This window comes from Ornithorhynchus anatinus, chromosome 7 (assembly GCF_004115215.2).
Source record: "Ornithorhynchus anatinus isolate Pmale09 chromosome 7, mOrnAna1.pri.v4, whole genome shotgun sequence".
Classification (NCBI taxonomy): Eukaryota; Metazoa; Chordata; class Mammalia; order Monotremata; family Ornithorhynchidae; genus Ornithorhynchus; species Ornithorhynchus anatinus.
This window is the reverse complement of record NC_041734.1, coordinates 49835992-49854716: the sequence shown is the minus strand read 5'-3', so window position 1 is coordinate 49854716 and position 18725 is coordinate 49835992. Positions and strand designations below refer to the sequence as shown.

General features: G+C 43.7%; 1 long non-coding RNA gene across 1 annotated transcript; it reads left to right on the top strand.

Annotated features, from left to right (window-relative positions):
• The first annotated feature begins 4162 nt into the window (after window positions 1–4162).
• LOC114813284 lies at window positions 4163–6451 on the top strand. The gene is made up of 3 exons (XR_003760995.1): window positions 4163–4289; window positions 4423–4561; window positions 5750–6451. It is a non-coding gene; the product is annotated as an uncharacterized LOC114813284 (long non-coding RNA).
• The last annotated feature ends 12274 nt before the right edge of the window (window positions 6452–18725 follow it).

Here is an 18725-nt window from a genome sequence, read left to right as displayed (position 1 = left end):
ACACCATGATCTGGTGAAGCAGCATGACCTTGTAGAAAAAATACAAGTCTAGTAGTCAAAAGACCTGGGCTCCAATCCTGATTCGGCTACTTGCCTCCTGAATGACTTTAGGCAAGTCACTTAACTTCTTTGTGTCTCAGTTTTCTCATCTGGAAAATGGAGATGGATATCTGTTTTCCCTCCCTCTAAGACTGTGAGCCCCATGTGACTACTGATATACCCCAGCGCTTAGTTCAGTGCTTGGGACAGAGTAAACGCTTAACAAATACCACTATCATCATCAACATCATGTGGAACGGAACAGTGTGAACCTGATTATCTTGTGTCTTGGCACTTAGTCCAGTTCTTGGCTCATAGTTAGCACTTAAAGTATATCACAATTAAGGTTATTATTATAGTCCTGGACTACTGGATAACAGAGCAGCAGGCCTAGTGGATAGAGCACGGGCCTGGAAGTCAGAAGGTCATAGGTTCTAATCCCGGTTCTGCCATTTGTATGCTGCATGACCTTGGGCAAGTCACTTCATTTCTCTGGGCCTCAGTTACCTCATCTGTAAATGAGGATTGAGACTGTGAAGCCCATGTGGGACAGGGACTGTGTCCAAACCGATTTATTTATGTCCACCCCAGTGCACAGAGTAAGCACTTAACAAATACCACAATTATTTATTCCTTCCCCAAGGTCAGTTTAAGGTTCTAGTGGACCCTGAGAGTGGGAATCCAAGCCATAGTTCACCCTCCTTTACCTCCGTACCCTTGTCTCCTCCCCAACCCTGTAGAGATGCTTCTGTGAGAGCCACAGGGACCGCTGAAGGTGAAAGGTCACAGATCCAGCTTCTTAGCTCATTCCTGAATGGAGCCTAATTCCACGTTATTGGGAGACAGAGCAGCCTCTCTGGGAACTGAATTTATGATTTCAGGGATTCAAGTTTCAATCCTGTTCAGGCAGCGGCTTGCTTTATAGCCTTCTAAAAACACTCTGATGAAGCAGCTTGGCCTAGTGGATAGAGTTTGGATCTAGGAATCAGAAAGACCTGGGTTCTAATTCCGGCACCACCTCTTGTCTGCTGTGTGACTTTGGTCAAGTCACTTTACTTCTCTGGGTCTCAGTTAACGCATCGGTAAAAAGGGGATTAAGACTGTGAGCCCCATGTGGGACGAGGACTGTGCCAAACCCAATTTGTTTGTATTCACCCCAGTGCTTAGGACATTACCTGGCATGTAGTAAGTGCTTAGCAAATACCATAATTATTATTATTCCTTTGAAGTAGGGGATAAATGACATTCCTTTACCTAGTGGACCTGTGTATGTGGTAGTGGGGAGAAAAGAGACCGGGTTGTAAGAGTGAGTTGATTTCTGCAAAATACCATGAAGAGCACAGAAGAGAAGGGCTCTGAGTGAGTGCAAAGCCTATTTTTATTATATCGCTTATGCATCAGATGTTATAAAAAATTTATAGCTTTAATATAAGAGGGGTGAAAGTGAATGGGCATGAAATAGAACTGTCTAGAGAAGTACAAATATGAAAAAGTAAGTTTGACTGAGATGAGATTAATATGAACTACAATGCTCAGAGGGTTTCAAATGCCTGAGACAGCCCAGACACTGGACCCCCTCCCTTCGCTTCCCCTGACTTATTTTCCATTTGTGGTTTCTTTTCATTTGCCAAGAGCGGGGGAGACTTTTCATTTTGAGTAGGGGTTGAATTAGGGGTGGGATTTTGGTGGTAGAGCATGGAGGGAGTGGGGAAGGATGAGAGAGAGAGAGGAAAAGAGAGGGGAAAAAGAGGTAAAGAAGGGGAGAGGGAGGAAATGGAAGTGATATTACAACAATATTATGAAGAAGAAAGGAGGGAAAGAAGAGTAGAGGAGAAAGACAGGAAGAAGTGGAAGAGAAGGAGGACAGGGAAAGAGGAGGGTAAGGGAGAGGAAAAAAATGCTTACTTGAAGTTTTAGGAATAAACCCAGACAAGGTTTATGGTGTAGAATGCAAGTCAAATGGCAAAAAATAGTAAGAAAAAGGAGGGGAGAGATGACATTGATCAGTCAAAACACCTTACAGTAGTCCAGATGTGGATAAACAGAAGAGAGTTGGGATCTCCAAAACAGAACTCTGCATCTTCCCACCCAAACCCCGTCCTCCCTCTGAATTTCCTTTCGCTGTAGACAGCACCACCCTGTCTCACAAATCTCTAACTTTGGTGCTATCCTCGACTCATTCAACCCACATGTTCAATCTGCCACCAAATCCCGTCTGTTTACTCTTCACATCATTACTAAAATCCACCCTTTCCTCTCCATCCAAACCGCTACCCCGTTAACCCAAGTACTTACCATATCCTGCCTTGAATATTGCATCAGCCTCCTTGCTGACTTTCCTACCTCCTGTCTCTTCCCACTCCAGTCCATACTTCGCTCTGCTGCCCGGGTCATTTTTCTCCAGCAGTGTTTAGTCCATGTTTCCCCAATCTTCAAGAACCTCCTGTGGCTCGCCATCCACCTCTGTGTCAAACAGAAACTCCTCCTCACCATTGGCTTTAAAATACTCAATCACCTTGCCCTCTCCTACCTTATCTCCCTGATTTCCTAGTACAACCCAGCCCACACACTTCTCTCCTCTAAAGCCAGCCTACTTGCTGTACCTTGATCTCATCTATCCTTCTGTGACCTCTAGCCCTTGTCCTGCCTCTGTCCTGGACCTGCCTCTCTCTTCATATCTGACAGATGATCACACCTCCCACCATCTCCCCCTGCATCTCCTTCAAGAGGATTTCCCCAACTAAACCCTCATTTCCTCTTCTTCCTCTCTCTTCTACATTGGTCTTGGACTTGGATTTACACTTTTTGTTCACCCCTCCCTCAGTCCCACAGCACTTATGTACATATATGTAATTTATTTCTATTAATGTCTGCCTCTCCCTCTAGATGGTAAGCTTGTTGGGGACAGAGACCTTGTCTCCCAGCTCTGTTATGCTGTATTCTCCCTAGCACCCAGTACAGTACTCTGCATACACTAAGTGCTCAGTCAGTAAGATTGATCGATTGATTTAACTCCAATTTCCAACTGTTACCTGAAGTGGAATTCGTGAACTCGTGCCTGAGGAAGATTTAAGTATCACAAAGGTAATTACCAAAAAAAAAAAAAAAAAGATACCTTTCTTAAACCCTCAACGTGAAGTTCTCCAAGAAATGAATTTTTAGTTAACTGCCAGCTCAAAATTTCTTTCTGGAAACCAGTTTCAGTTAAAAGCTTCCTCCTCCCCGATGCCCGCTGGAAACGCTTTGTCTGACAGAGTGCTCATGCAAGATTTATCTCTATCTCTTCTTAAATCCTCATTAAAGAAATGACATCCCCACATTGTGCTTTTATCCAACCAAAGCATTTGTGTCAGTGGAGAAGTCTCAGATGAAGCAGCAATCACGGGCTCTGCATCATGGTCAGTAATAAATCGAGGTTGACCTAATTTTTGGAGATCTCAGAAGTTGAATTTCCTTTTCCCTTTCCAGGAGCAGGAGTACTGGGCCCAGGAAAATGTCCAGAGTATTTATGTGTCATTCTGTAGTCATGCCAGAGGAAGTACATTTTTTTAATGCTGTTTGTTCGGCACTTACCATGTGCCAGGCACTGGACTCAGCACTGGGGGTAATACAAGCTAATCAGGTTGGACACAGTCCCTGTCCCTCGTGGAGCTCAAAATCTCAATCACCATTTTGCAGCTGTAGGAAGGGAGACCCAGAAAAAGAAAATGACTTGCTCAAGGTCCCACAGCAGACAGGTGGCCGAGACAGAATTAGAACCCAGGTCCTCCTGACTTCCAGGCTGGTGCGCTATCCATTAGGCCATCCTGGAAATAAATGATCTGTACAAATGGCAGTTTTAATCATCCCCTGGATTCCTGCTCAGCAGGAGTAAAGCAGTATCGAAGAGTTGCAAAAATTGAAATATCTGAGGATTATATATTTTGACTAAAAAATTGCTTAATTTCTCAGTGCCTCAGTTACCTCATCCGGAAAATGGGCATTAAGACTGTGAGCTCTAGGTGGGACAGGGACTACATCCAACCTGTTGAACTTGTATCTACCCCAGCGCTTAGATCAGTGATTGACCCTCGAACGCACTGAACAAGCGCCATCATCATTATTATTATTGTCAAAGCATTGCCTGGCAAGGACTGGAAATAGCAACCTGATCATCGTCCAGGTGCCGGATCCTTGCTCTGGGGGCTGAAGAAGTACACAGAACACCAGGTTCCCGAAGAGGCTCAATCAGTGTTACCAAAGGATTATAGGTAAGGTTTGCCTATTAGCCCAGAGCTGGTTTTTATTTTCTGCTTTCTCTTGCTTTCACAAGTCTATGCAGTTGTAATAAACAGAGTAAACTGTGACAATATAGGGAAACATCTGTCTTTCCTGCCATTGCAGAAAATGAACTCTGAGCTCGCCAGTACAAGGGAGAATATCTTCCTCTTGATTCAGATGGGAATGACTCTAGACTTTGAATAATTCCTGGAACTGCAACAGAAGATCTGGTCATCCATGTCTATTCCCAAAGCCAACAAAGGTGCTTTTTGTCATTTGAGTGAATCATTCGCTTCTAATGATACAGACGGCCTACAGGTCAAGTAATTCATTCGTTGGCAAAATAAACACTTAGAAATTACCAAATTATGAAAGAGGCTTGGGTTTGATCCACGGGCTTGATCCTGGAGAGATGAGCACGGAATTCCCGTCAAGGTATTTCAGCATTCAAGCAATCATGCATTTAGAATAGCAGTATCTGATGGGACCTCTGTTTTCAGCAGATAATAAACTCCTCTTAATTGTCCTTACCTTTTGCAGACTTCTCCTTGCTTCTAAGCCATTAGAACTGGTGGGATGGAAAAGCTCTGCATTCTGAAATATTTGCTGCTTTCTCTATTAAGCCACATTATTGAGTGAGGTAAATCATTTTCCTGCTCTTGTAGATCAACCCTGCTTTTTGTCTGGGTCCTCTGGAGCTTGTGATGGATTCCATTTAGGGTCTCATTACACTGTGGAATGATTTATCATCAGCACTGAAGAACAGGAAGGATGGAGAGGACAGCCAAAGTGTGAAGGACCTAGTTAATGCAGTGCATACACGCAAGTAAGGAGAGGAAAGAGAGAATACATTGTATCCATTTTAAAAAGTAGACAAAATTGGGAACAGCAAAATTCCCCCAAGCTTGGAAAATCCACTCAAACTTACCCAGGGAGCAAATTCACCTGAGAAAGATTTACCCCTCTTCTTCCCCCCCTTGCCAAATAAAATAAACAGAATACACACGTCACTTTTGAGTAGCCTATATGTTCATTCACTTACAGATGAAAGGAATGTAGAGGTGCTTTCAGGGGGACTATTACTTTCTCCTCTTTGTACACATTAAGGAGCAGTGCATGAAGTGGAAGCGTAATCACCCATAATTTTAGCCTTCCCCTGTTAGAACAGTAGCAGATACCTATTGGATGGTTTTTGCCGTCTGGATATATGCTACATTTACTCTGTCTGACTATATAATGTGGATGTCTTATGTTGGTAACCTTGGCTGAAAATATGAAGGTTAATAAACAGGCTGCCTAGGCAATTTGGAAGCACTGAGGAGAGTCCTCCTCTCCAAAGCACTGGCTGTGTTCCTCTTTACAGAGTATAATGTTCAACAGGTTAAGGTTTCAGGTGAGTAATATGCATCGCCTGTGCAGCTAGGGTGAATATTGTTTTTAATGTCTTCAGGATCACCTTCCTGACTCCCAAACTTGAGAGATGAAGACAGCCATGTGAAAGTCCAGAGAAGAACAACAGAAGTGATTCTAACAACAATAACAGCCTTATTAACACAGCAACGTTAACTCAACTTTGAAGATATAGGAATGTTTTAGCCAAAAATGGGGAGTGTTTCATGGGTCATCCCTGTATAAATAGAATTCAGAGACAATCCTGACCCGATGATTTCCACTTCCACTGATGGGTGAACCAAAGGGAACAGGCTTACAGCGCTTTTCAACTGGGAGAGAGGGGGATGACACTGGGAACATCCCAGGAAGGCCGTAGGGGAGAGAGAAGGAAGAAGAAGCGGTCAAAGTAACAGTCTAAGACCACTTACTGAGGGAGTGGAATTTCCTTCCTTGAAGTTTTTTTTGTGAACAGGATTGTCCCTCACCTGGCAGACTGGTCAGGTTTGTTAACAAACTAAAATAATAAAATAATAATAATAAACACCTCCCCGAAACCTGACTCCAAGACCAAGGAGAACCAGGATGTTCCCAGTGTCACCCCCCTCTCTCCCAGTTGAAAAGCTCTGTGGCAACCCAGAAGGCTTCCAAGGAGAACCAAGGGCAATGAGATGTAGATTCTGCCATGACGTTATTGCTATACTGTATTCTCCCAAGCGCTTAGTACAGTGCTTTGCACACAGTAAGCACTCAATAAATACTATTGAATGAATGGTATCAATCTTACTGGATCCCATAATTCCCTGGGGGAAGATTTTCCAAGCTGTTATGGTTCCAACCGAGCATAGCCAGTTCCCCAGCTCAGGGGCCATAGAAAGCAGTCCTCTGGATAGGCTCCTCTCCATCCCTTGCACCTACTAACCCTTAGCAACTCCACAGGAAGGAAAAGATTTGCATCAGAGAGAATGGGGGAAACAGTGTGGCTTAGTTCATAGAGCATGGATCTGGGAGTCAGAGGACCTGAGTTCTTAATCCCGGCTCCACCGCCTGTCTGCTGAGTGACCTTGGGCAAATCGCTTCACTTCCTCTGTGCTTCAGTTTTCTCATCTGTAAAATGGGAATTAAATTATTGTTCTCCTTCCTTCTAAGAGTGTCAGACCTATGTGGGACAGGGACTATAACCTCCCTGAAAATCTTGTATCTTTTTTTAAAAAATATTTGTTAAGCACTATGTGCCAGGCACTGTTCTAAGTCCTGGGGTAGATTGGAGCTCACAGTCTTAATCACCATTTTACAGATGAGGTAACTGAGGACCAGAGGAAGCGAAGTGACTTGCCAAAGGTCACCCAACAGACAAGTGGTGGTGCCAGAATTAGAACCCAGGTCCTTTGACTTCCAGGCCCGTGCTATAGCCACTATGCCAAGCTGCTTCTCTCTTGTTTAGTATAGTGCTTGGAGAATAGATGCGCTTAACAATTACTACAATTATTAACTTAATTATTATTATATCTACACTGGTGCTTAGTACAGTGCTTGGCACATAGCACTTCACAAATATCGTTAAAAAATGTTCTGCTACTGCTCTGCATTAGATATGCCATTCACTACCACTGTGACCTGTCTATTCCAGAGTCTGCCTGGTGATTCTTAATACAGAGTAATCCCATGACCAAGAAGTGAGAGTCAATCGTATTTATTGAGCACTTATTGAGTGCAGTGCACTGTACTAAATGCTTGGGAGAGTACAACAACAGACACATTCTCTGCCCACAGTGAGCTTACAGTCTAGAGGAGGAGACAGACTTTGATATAAATTAGAAGAACGAACCAGGAATAGTTGGGCAGGGGAGGGGAAGGAGCTGGGGCTGGAGGTCAGGTTGAGCTTCAGTATACACAAACATCCCCTCAGAGCTGGCTTTTCTAGAACTAGCGCCTAGAGGGAGGTTTGATGTTGAATCACAGGGAAATCTGGGCCTAGAGTTTTCCAGCTGTAACCTGCACCCTGCAAACCCTTCATCCAAATTTTTTAGCAATCCGTTAAATTACTTGGTGATTCTGACTCACCCACATTAATAATCCACTTCATAGCATAGTGGGTTCGTAAAACTGGCTAGTTTATTCTAAATTTCTAGATTTCCCCCCCTCAGTAGAATACTAGGCAGTAATTCAGTCAAGCTGTACTATTTATCCTAAGTTACCGAGATGAAGCTTAGGAAGTTTATAAGCAGCAGCAGCAGCAGCAGCAGCAGGATTCCAAGACTGAAATACAGGCTGACTATTTAATTTGGGTACCACATGGTATTATTCATAGCCCTGGTAAAATGATTATTTACCCATTTGATTTGTAACCAGTGATTTAAAGGAAGGTATGATTTGGAAGAGGAATAGTTCTCAGCCAGAAAATTGAAAGGGAAATCTCCATAGAGGACCAATGTGAAAAGAGGAGAAGAATATATGGATTTTAATCTAAAAGCTTGGAGGGTCTGAATGGCTCACTGGTGGCTTCCTGTCGACATCACTGAAGGACTAATGTCTGAGGGTTGTGGTCCGGCCCAGAGCAATGATGACAAGGGCCTGGAAATAGGATTTTCCTCAGAACTGTCAGATCGGCACTTTCCGACCGCTTAGAATTTTAAGTTTATTTAGTCTCGAGAAGAAAACTTCCTGTTTTCAGGGAAAACGGCTGTTCATCCAAATATGAGGAATGGATAGAAAATAAATTTTACCTTGGGAAAGTAGGAATTTTCAATAACCAGTTGAATTATGGGTAGGCTGATTTACATCCCTGTTGGCCCCTGACAGTGCTGCATTTTTATAGAGTGTCTCAGGAAATGAGAGAAATAATAGAAATGGAAGTGACTCGCTCAAAGCTATAAAGCACGAAGCGGGCAGAGCTGGGATTTGAAACTCAAGTCTCCTGGCTCCCAACCCAGAATCTTCTCCAGTAAACTAAAAAGGCTCATTGTGCTGTTCTCCACAGATCACTTTGGATCTTTGACTTCTAGACTGTAAGCTCATTGAGGGCAGGGAATGTGTCTTTTACTGTTACATGGTACTCTCCCAAGTGCTTAGTATAGTGCTCTGCACATAGTATGTGCTCAATAAATATGATTGAATGAATGAATGATACATTAGGACTGGAGCATGCCCAGTTTGGGTCCCACAGCATTAAGGAACCTAACTGCAGTGTCTCAGAATGCCGAGCGTATCCCACAGTGCCTCATCACCAACCCCTCCACACCCTGTTCTCACGGTCATTGGAAAGGAATGGGAAGACACACAATGGAAAGGCACACCATGATGGTCCAAATTCTAGGGACAAACTATCAGTCAATCACTTGATGGTATTTATTGAGCCCTTGGTGCAGAGGACTGGACTCACTGCTTTGAAGAGTATAACAAAACAGGATTAGGAGACATGTTCCCTGCTCAGAAGGAGCTTGCAGTCTGGAGGGGGAGATGGACATTAAAATAAATTATGGATAGGTGGATAATTTCTGTGGGGCTGATGATGGGTTGAATATCAAGTACTTAAAGAGTACAGATCCAAGTACGTAGGCAACGTAGAAGGGAGGAGTAGTAGAGGGAATGAGGATTTATTAGGGGAAGGCCTCTTGGAGGAGATGTGATTTTAACAAAGTTTTGAAGGAGTGGAGAGTGGTGAATTGTTGGATATGAAGGGGGAGAGAGTTCCAGGTCAGAGGGACAACATGGCCAAGGGATCAGCGGGTGAGATCGAGGTACAGTGAGTAGGTTGGTAATGGAGGAGCCAAGCATGTGGGATGCGTTGTAGCAGGAAATCAGTGAAATAAGAAAGGAGGGGGTGAACTGATTGAGTGCATTGAAGCCGATGGTAAGTAGTTTCTGTGAAATGAGGAGGTGGATGAGCAACCCCTGGAAGTTTCTGAGGAATGGGGAGGTGGGAACTGAATTGGTTTTTCAGAAAAAATAAAATTGGTTTTTCAGAAAAAATAATCCAGGCTGCAAAGTGAAGGAAAGACTGGAATAGGGAGAGATAGATGGCAAGGACGTTAGCAAGGAGGCTGATGCAGTAGTCAAGGCAGAATAGGATAAGTGTTTGGAACACCTTAGTAGCAGTTTGAATGGAGTGGGAAGGGGAGATTTTAGTGGTCATGAAGGTTGAATGAAGGAAATAGTGATGGCCTATGTGGCTTGAAAGAAAGAGGTGAGTTGAGGAAAATGCCAAGGTTACAGATTCGTGAGATAGTGTTGTCTACAGTGATGGGAAAGATGGGGGAGGGCAGGTTTTGGGTGGGAAGATGAGGAATTCTGTTCTGGATATGTTAAGTTTGAAATGTTGGTAGGACATCCAAGTAGAGATGTCTTGAGGGAAGGAGGAAATGAGAAACTGTAGAGAAGGAGAGCGGACAGGGCTGGAGAGGTAGATTTAGAAATCATCCACGTAGGATTGGTAGTTGAAGATGAGGGAGCCAATGAGTTCTCCAAGAGAGTAGGTGTAGGACAATAGGAGGGGATCCAGAACTGAACCCTGAGTGTCTCCCATCCCCAGTGTAGCCCACAAAAGAGAATGAAAATGAGCAACCAGAGGGCTAGGGGGAGAATTCAATCAGTCAATCAATGGTATTTATTAAGCACTTACTGTATGCTGAGCACTGTGTTAAGCACTTGGCAGTTGAGATACCTAGAAGGATTAGGATTGTGTGGGGGTCGTTGGATTTACAAGAAAGAGGCCATTTGTCACCTAAATGAAAGTATTTTCCATGGACTGAAGAGGGTGGAAGCCAGATTGGAGGGGATCAAGGAGCAATTGGAGGAGAGGAAGCAGAGGCAGTGGGTGTAGACGACTCACCCAGGGAGTTTGGAGAGTAATGGTGGGAGGCAGATAGGACAGTAACTGGATTAATTCATCAGTTCGTCAGCCATTAGGAGCTATAGCCGTCATGTGCTTCAAATAGTTTCCAAGGTATATTCCTCACAGATCCTTATCTTCAAACTGAAATATAACCCTATGCTTCCTCAAGTATGGATCTATAGCATTTTTTATGGTATCTGTTAAACACTTATGGGCCAGGCCCTGTACTGACCCCTGAAGTAATGAGATTGGACACAGTCCATGTCCCATTTTACTAACGAGGTGACTGAGGCACAGAGAGTAATAATAACTGACTTGTTCATTGCAAGCGCTTAGTACAGTGCTCTGCACATAGTAAGTGCTCAATAAATGCTATTGAATGAATGAATGAATAACAATAATAATAATGGCATTTGTTAAGCACTTACTATGTGCAAAGCACTGTTCTAAGCACTGGGGAGGAAACAAGGTGATAAGGTTGTCCCACGTGGGGCTCACAGTCTTAATCTCCATTTTACAGATGGGGTAACTGAGGCGCAGAGAAGTTAAGTGACTTGCCCAAAGTCACACAGCTGACAAGTGGCTGAACTGGGATTTGACCCATGACCTCTGACTCCCAAGTCCGGGCTCTTTCCACTGAGCCACTCTGCTTCTCTTGAAGTGACTTCCCCAAGGTCACGCAGCAGACACGTGGCGCAGCCAGAATTAGAGCCCAGGTCCTCTGTTTCCCAGTGCTCTTTCCATTAGGCCACACTGTTTCTCTCGATTTCTTTGCAGATTTTTATTAGTTCTCATTTGGAATGAAGAATGCCTTGAGTAGGGCATATATGTTTTTATTTTGGAATCTTCTGGATTCTTGTGAAATCAGGTGCTGATTTTGAATGATTCATTGATATTAAGTAGATTTGTAGGGGTTTACTAGTGCATTAGAAGGGACCTTTGGGTCTACTGAACTCAGTGAGGATCTAAGTCTGCTAAAAAAGCAGTCTCTGTCCATCTGAACACAGCATCTGGGGCTAATGAATATGTGGATATGTGCTGAGAGACAGGAGGTCATACGTTCTAGTCTCGGCTCTGCTGTGTGACCTTGGCGAGTCACTTCACTGCTCTGGGCCTCAGTTACCGCATCTGTAAAATGAGGATTGAGACTGTGATCTGCCCCAGTGCTTAGTACAGTGTTTGACGAAGTCAGCGCTTAATAAATACTATTATCATTATTACTATTATTGCAAAAGATGAGAGATACAGCTGCTCTGAAATGAGGTATTTGTTAAGTGTTTACTATGTGCCGGGCACCGTACTAAGCACTGGGGTGGATATCGGCAAATCGGGTTGGACATAGTCTCACTCCCCGTTTCTCATATGTGGTACTGAGGCACAGAGAAGTTAAGTGGTGGAGTCAGGATTAGAACCCATGACTTTCTGACTCCCAGGGCCTGTGCTCTATCCATTATGCTATGCACTGCACCCATCTCTGAAATATGATGTCCCTGTGAACCGTTCTTCTAGGAAATGGACTCTGAACACTTTTAATGGGAAAATGAAACAAAGTCTTTCTGCAGGGAGCAACTGAGAGCCTCCATAATGAATCAGTCGCAATCAAAGTAAATATTCCCTGCCCACCAGTTCCTCACTAAGCAAAATTACCCAGTCCTGGCAATTATAATCATAAAATGAACAATTTCAAAAACTACTTCAGAATCATCACAAGATTAGGAGAGAGGCTCAAGTGATTAAAGTGAACCTTTCAGCACACTAATGTCTTCGGTAAAATGTAACAACTGCGAGCCCCACGAAGGACAGGGACTGGGTCCAACCTGATGATCTTGTATTTAAACCAGCGTTTAGCACAGTGGTTGACACACAGTAAGAGATTAACACATACCACCATTATCGTTTCCTAATCCTGATCTTTAGAATGTGGTAAAGGAGAAAGTTATGACGGTGAAACTTGGAAAATTCTGGACTCTGTGCCGTGGATTTCATATCTACACATAAACAGGACCATTACTAGTCCAGACCTGTGCTTTTTGTTTATTTTTAGGGTATTTGTTAAGCACTTAATACGTGTTCTAAGTGCTGGGTAGTTACAAGTTGCTCAGGCCCGGACACAGTCCCTGTCTCACAAAGGCCTCACAGTCTAAATAGGAGGCAGAACAGATAATGAATCCCCATTTTGCATTTGAGGAAACTGAGGCACAAACAAGTGAAGTAACTTGTCCAAGATCATACAGCAGGTAGATGGCAGGGTCAGGATTAGAACCCAGTGCCCAGGCCTGTACTCTATCGACCAGGCATCCAGTGAAATGGTCTAATAGGGGTGATGGGATGCTTGGAGGACCAATGCGAAGGTTGATCTTATAGACATGCATCTTATTAGTGATAGAGTCTACCTGATGGGGCTATGCAGTTGTAGGGAGTTTTCTGAGTTAATCACCTTGCCTCTTCCTACCTCACCTAGCTACTCTCCTCCTACAACCCAGTCCACACATTTCACTCCTCTAATGCTAACCTTCTCACTGTGCCTCCATCTCATCTATCTTGTCGCCAACCCCTCGCCCACATTCTGCCTCTCAGCTGAAACGCCCTCCCTCTGAAACGCCCTCCCTCCTCAAATATGACAGACGATTACTCTCCCCTGCTTCAAAGCCTTCTTGAAAGCACATCTCCTCCAAGAGGCCTTCCCTGACTAAGTCCTTCTTTCCTCCTCTCCCTCTCCCTTCTGTGTCACCCTGACTTGCTTCCTTCATTCATCCTGCCTCCCAGCCCCACAGCATTTATGTACATATCTGTCATTTTATTTATTTATTTATTTATTTATTTATTTATTTATTTATTTATATTAATGCACATCCCTCCCTCTAGTCTATCAGCTCATTTGGGGCAGGGAATTTGTATGTTATATTGTTATAGTGTTATACTGAGTGCTTAGAACAGTGCTGTGCACACAGTAAGAGCACAATAAATATGATTGAATGAATGAATGAATGAATGAATGAATGAATGAATGAATGAATGAATGAACACCTATGACATTCCACCAAGTGGATGACTACAGCAGAAATCCTGAAAAACAGCTGACTAATGTGGGCAACAAAGACAACAGAGGCTTTAAAAGCCTTGGTCCAGATATCAGCACTCTGCTGTGGTCACTTTGGCCACAGTAATAATAGTGATAATACTAATTGTGGTATTTATTAAACGCTTACCATATGCCAATCATTGTATTGAACACTAGGATAGATATAAATTAATCAGGTCCAATATAGGTCCTGCCCCACATAGGACTTACAGGACTAACAAGGGGGGAAGACAGGTATTTATTCCTCTATTTCCGGATGAGAAAATTGAGACGTAGTTAAGTGACTCGTCCAAGATTACATAGCAGGCAAGGGCCAGGGGCAGGATTAGAAATCAAGTCTTCCGAGTCCCAGGCTCATGTTCTTCCCAATCCTGCACATTAAAAAAAATCCTTCATGCACCTTTTGGAATGGGTTGCACCCCTGCCCACCTTTACACCCCAGGCTGCAGCCAACATGGCTGACAGGGACAAGGGACAGGGACAGTCGTGTTAGGCAAGTTCCTAGCATGAAAATCAAATCCCTTAGGCAGGTTCTCAGTCCAGAATTCAGAGGACAGAGATTCTCTTGCCTTCCTACTGGGACATCCCAGCAATAATGACGGATAAATTTATCACCTTTTTGAACCTGCTGATATTTCTATCTTCCACAGCCTCCTGTGATGACAAATTCCACACGCTTATAACGTGCTGGGTAGAGTTTCCTTTTATTTCTTTTGAACCTACCACCTGCAGGCTTCAATAGGCAGCCTCGCTTCCCTTTTTGTTAGATTTTGTGAGCAACAAATCCTTGTTTGCCTTGTCCTCGTACTTCATGATTTTGAAAATATCAATAATATTTCCCAAGGCTTTACCTTTCATTGGTAAAGGTAAAGAGAAATCCTTCTCTTTCCACTCAGTTTTAAAGATGTTCTATCTCTCGTCAGTTTGATTCTCCTTATTTGTATTTTCTTCGGCTCAATTATGACTTTCCACAATGAGCAATCAGAGCAGCAGACAGAATTACAGGTGAGAGCATGCTAGGGCTTTCTTCAGTGGCATAGTTGTGTTTTTTCTTTAATTTTCTGTATCCTTCCTGAAGATCCTCAGCATTTTGTTGGTCTTTTGGACTCCCGCTACATGATGAAGCAATGATTTGAAGTAATAATCTGCTGTGTGACCATGGGCGAATCAAGTAACTTCTCTGTGCCTCAGTTCCCTCATCTGTAGAATGGAGCTTAAGATCGTGAGCCCTATGTGGGACAGGGGCTGTGACTAATCTGATTATCTTTTATCTAACCCAATGCTTAGTACTGTGCCTGTCACATAGTATGTGCTTACAAAATTCTATTTGAAAAAGATCAACGGTGACTCCAAGACAGAGCTCCTGAGTTAAGTTACTAGCTCAGAAAAGAAGCATGGCCTAGCAGATAGAACATGGGCCTGGGAGTCAGATGGACCTGGGTTCTAATCCCAACACTACCACTTGTCTGCCGGATGACCTTCAGCAAGTCACTTCACTTCTCTGTGCCTCAGTTTCCTCGTCTGGAAACTGGGGGTTAAGACTGTGAGCCCCATGAGGGAAAGAGACTGTGTCCAACACAATTTGCTTGTAACCACTCCACGTCTTAGTACAGTGCCTGGCACACAGTCTGAGCTTAACAAATACCATAATTATTATTATCATTATCATTACTATTATTACTCAGAGATTCTGTTTGTATAGTGCAGTTTGGATCATTTTCTCTTAGTTTGCACTGGCACACAAAAAATCATCTTCCCACTTAGCTTTCGGAGGTCTGTGGTACTAGAATTTGTGCCTGCCATATTCATGACACTGACACTGCTGCACAATCCAGTTTCCAGCCCCTTTCAGAGTAAAAAAAAGTAATAACTGGTATTCATTAATTTTTAGGTGCCACACTCTCTACTAAACACCGTAGTAGATATGGAATAATCAGGTCAAACACAGTCCCTGCCACAAATGGGGCTCACAGTCTAAGAAGGAGGGGGAATGATATTTTATCTCCATTTTACAAGTGAGAAAAGTGACTTGTCCAAGGTCATACAGAAGGCAAGTGGTAGGGGCAAAACTAGAACCCAGATCTCTTGACTTCTAGACCCGTGCTCTTTCCATTAGACCACACTGCTTCCTTCATTCAATATACTATTGGACTAGTCAGGGGTTTTTCTTGCAACCAGCAGGAAGTTCCTTGGATTGGGTCCTTTTTCGGCCAATGTTAAAATAAAAAACAAAAAACCTCTCAGACCACCTGCCCTACCTACTCTCAGGGATTGTTTGCAAGTCCACTATTGAGAGAGGATGAAGAATCACCTGAGTCTGCTAGGCTCCTCCAGTAGGGTTTGAGATAGGGCTCTTTAAAGTTTCGATTCCCCTGGGCAAAGGCAAAGTACAGGGTAGCCTTCAAAAAAATACGAGGTGATGAAGAGAAGTGGTGTAAAAGGAATTGGGAATGGTGGGTAATTTTGAAATTTGATTTAGCACCCAGCAATCCTAAATGAACATCATTCCACTAGAATGCAAAATTGGATTTATTTGAAAAAAAATCACTGTGAAAAGTCTTCTCTCCCAAGCTACATTTAAATAACATCTCAGGAACAATGTTTTTAAACAAGATGTAAGCCTTTGAACACATTTGGAAAATGGATTAATTGAGTGTCTTAATGCAGAGTGATTAATGTGCAAAAAAAAAAAGATGCTTACATTCCAGTTCCAAAGCCAAAAAAGTTAAAATGCTATCTTACTGCCAAGTGAAAGGTAGAGACCTATTTTAAGTAAAATTATAATTGTAAATACATTAGAAGCTGAAGTGAGCTGCTGCTGCTGATTAAGAATTTAAGCAGTCACTGTTCGATTTCATTCTAAGAAAGCCTTATGTCGTAGCTCTGGCAAAATAGATGGAGAAAAGAAATGAACAGATAGCTTTTCCAGCCTCATCGATGTAAATGTGACTCATTTACAAAAAGCAAAGAAGAATGGAATAAACATTAGTTCATTTGGGGCTCAAGCGCTAGCCCAGTCAGAGTAGATTTATTTTCCTCTCTTTTCCACTTACACCAGCCTTTTGAGTGGGGAAAGACAGGGGAAAAAAAATGTGGTGGGATTTTCTTTGCTTATTACTTTCTCACTGACAAAACGATGTTTTAACCCTGGAAATTCCAATCTAACTTTTCCTTAAAAAGTAGTTGTTTAAAGGGGTTCTCAACTGCCAGATTTAAAATGATTTGAGTTCAAAAGTTTCCTGGGGATTGGAAAGGAAATTCAAGCTTGTTTAGGCCAATCAGGGATTAACGATGTCCTGCTGGCTGCCTACGCTTCTAAGGCTGTAATGGAGGGAAGGCTGGTGCCTCTTCTGAGCATGTTCAGTAAAATCCTGCTAGGTTTCCAGGTAGTTTAGCTCATTAGGGATGTAGGCAGGTGTTGGCTTTTGCCTTGAGAGAGCTAGAAGGAACCTTTTTCTGTGTGCTTGGAAAATCTCTCTCTCCAGCTCGGTAAAGATCAGGAAGAGAGAGTTCATCTCAAGCCTGGGACAAGACCAAGCCATTGAAATAACTGTGGCATTTTTTAAGTGCTTACTATGTGGCAAGCACTGTACTAAGTGTGGGATAGTTTCTAGCTAACCATGTTGGACACAGTCTCTGTCCTACATGGGGCTTCCAGGTCTTATCCCCATTTTCCGGATGAGGTAACTGTGGGCCAGAAAAGTGAAGGGACTTGCCCAAGGCCACCCAGGAGACTAGTAGCGGAGCTGGCATTAGAATGCAGGTCTCTCTGATTTCCAGGCCCAGGCTCTATCCCCTAGGCCACGTAGGCCCTTTGGCTTGAAATCTCCAGATTGGAGGTCCTATGGAGCCCAAGTTGCCCCTTAAACCCATTTTTCTGGGAGGCGATCAAACTGGGGCCCATTTCCCTCCAGCCTGTTCTTCCACCCTGGAGCGCATTCAAGGGTACGTCGAAGGATCAAGAGAAGATGCTCAAGACCTTTGCCCTGAGGACTCCCTCTCACAGCTGCTGGAAGTACAGGTAACCTGTCTGTTTCATTTGTTATCATTCAGTGGGGCTTAGAATGATACTCCTTGAGGAATGATCCTCCTCGTCTCGTGCCATTTCATTGGTTTAAGTTGCTTCTGGCCGGGGTAGGTGATTTAAAAAAGCACTCGCGATCATCAGACACGTGATTGTTTAAAAAACAGTGTTTCATGAACCCGCCTTGTAGAAGTGGCTTAGAAGTCTCCCTAGAATTCAGAAAGGCTGGGTGGGGGAACCCATCGTAAGGAGGAGAAGGATTCATCCCACTGTGGGGTTTGGATGGGCACCTGGTTGATCACAAATGCCTCTAAGCCTGTTGGATCGTAATATGTTTCAGATGCTTCTCGGCCAGAACTCGGCAGCTGTGCTGTTGGTCTGAGCCGTCTCGCGTCCGGGCTCTCTGCTTCCTAATTCTCGGAGGGTGTCTCGTTGGCATTTAGGTCTTGGAGAGGCTCCTTTCCCTCTCATTTCTGTTTCTTGTCTGCAACTCATCAAACATCCAGGGGAGGCCCCGGGTGGAACATCAGCTTAACGGCTGCCACATTAAGGCAAATGACTCTGCCCTCCGAGGAACGATTTGTCGGATGAGCTGTCTTTCCAAAGGAAGCCGGGCAGCGTGACTGTGGGAGTGGGGCTGGGTCACCCACCTTGCCACCTGCAGACCCGTGCGAGGCCGTTCTCCAAAAGTCAGCTAGTAGGTCCCCAAACCGGGACCGAGGGGGCAGTCAGCAGCGGTTACTGGAGAGGCGTCGACTCAATCCGCGGGAGACAAATTTCAGCCTAGCTGGGAGTTATTGGCAGCGAGAAGAGGATCCTGAGCCATCGCTCTTGCTTTTTCGCTGTCGATTCTGAGCTATAGTGCGAGCCAGCGGCAGCAATTCCTCTGCGTGATCTTAAAAATTTGGTTTCTCAGTCCTGGACAATAAAGCCAAATGATAGATTATAAGACCTCCTGTGGTCCTGGCTTACTTACCCATGGTAGGGAATCAATCACCTATTCATTTTGCAGCCCAAAGCTCCCCTGGGTTGCTGCTACATTATGAATGGCTTTAAAAATGTGCTTTGGTTTCGATTTGATTTTTAATGGTGTTCCT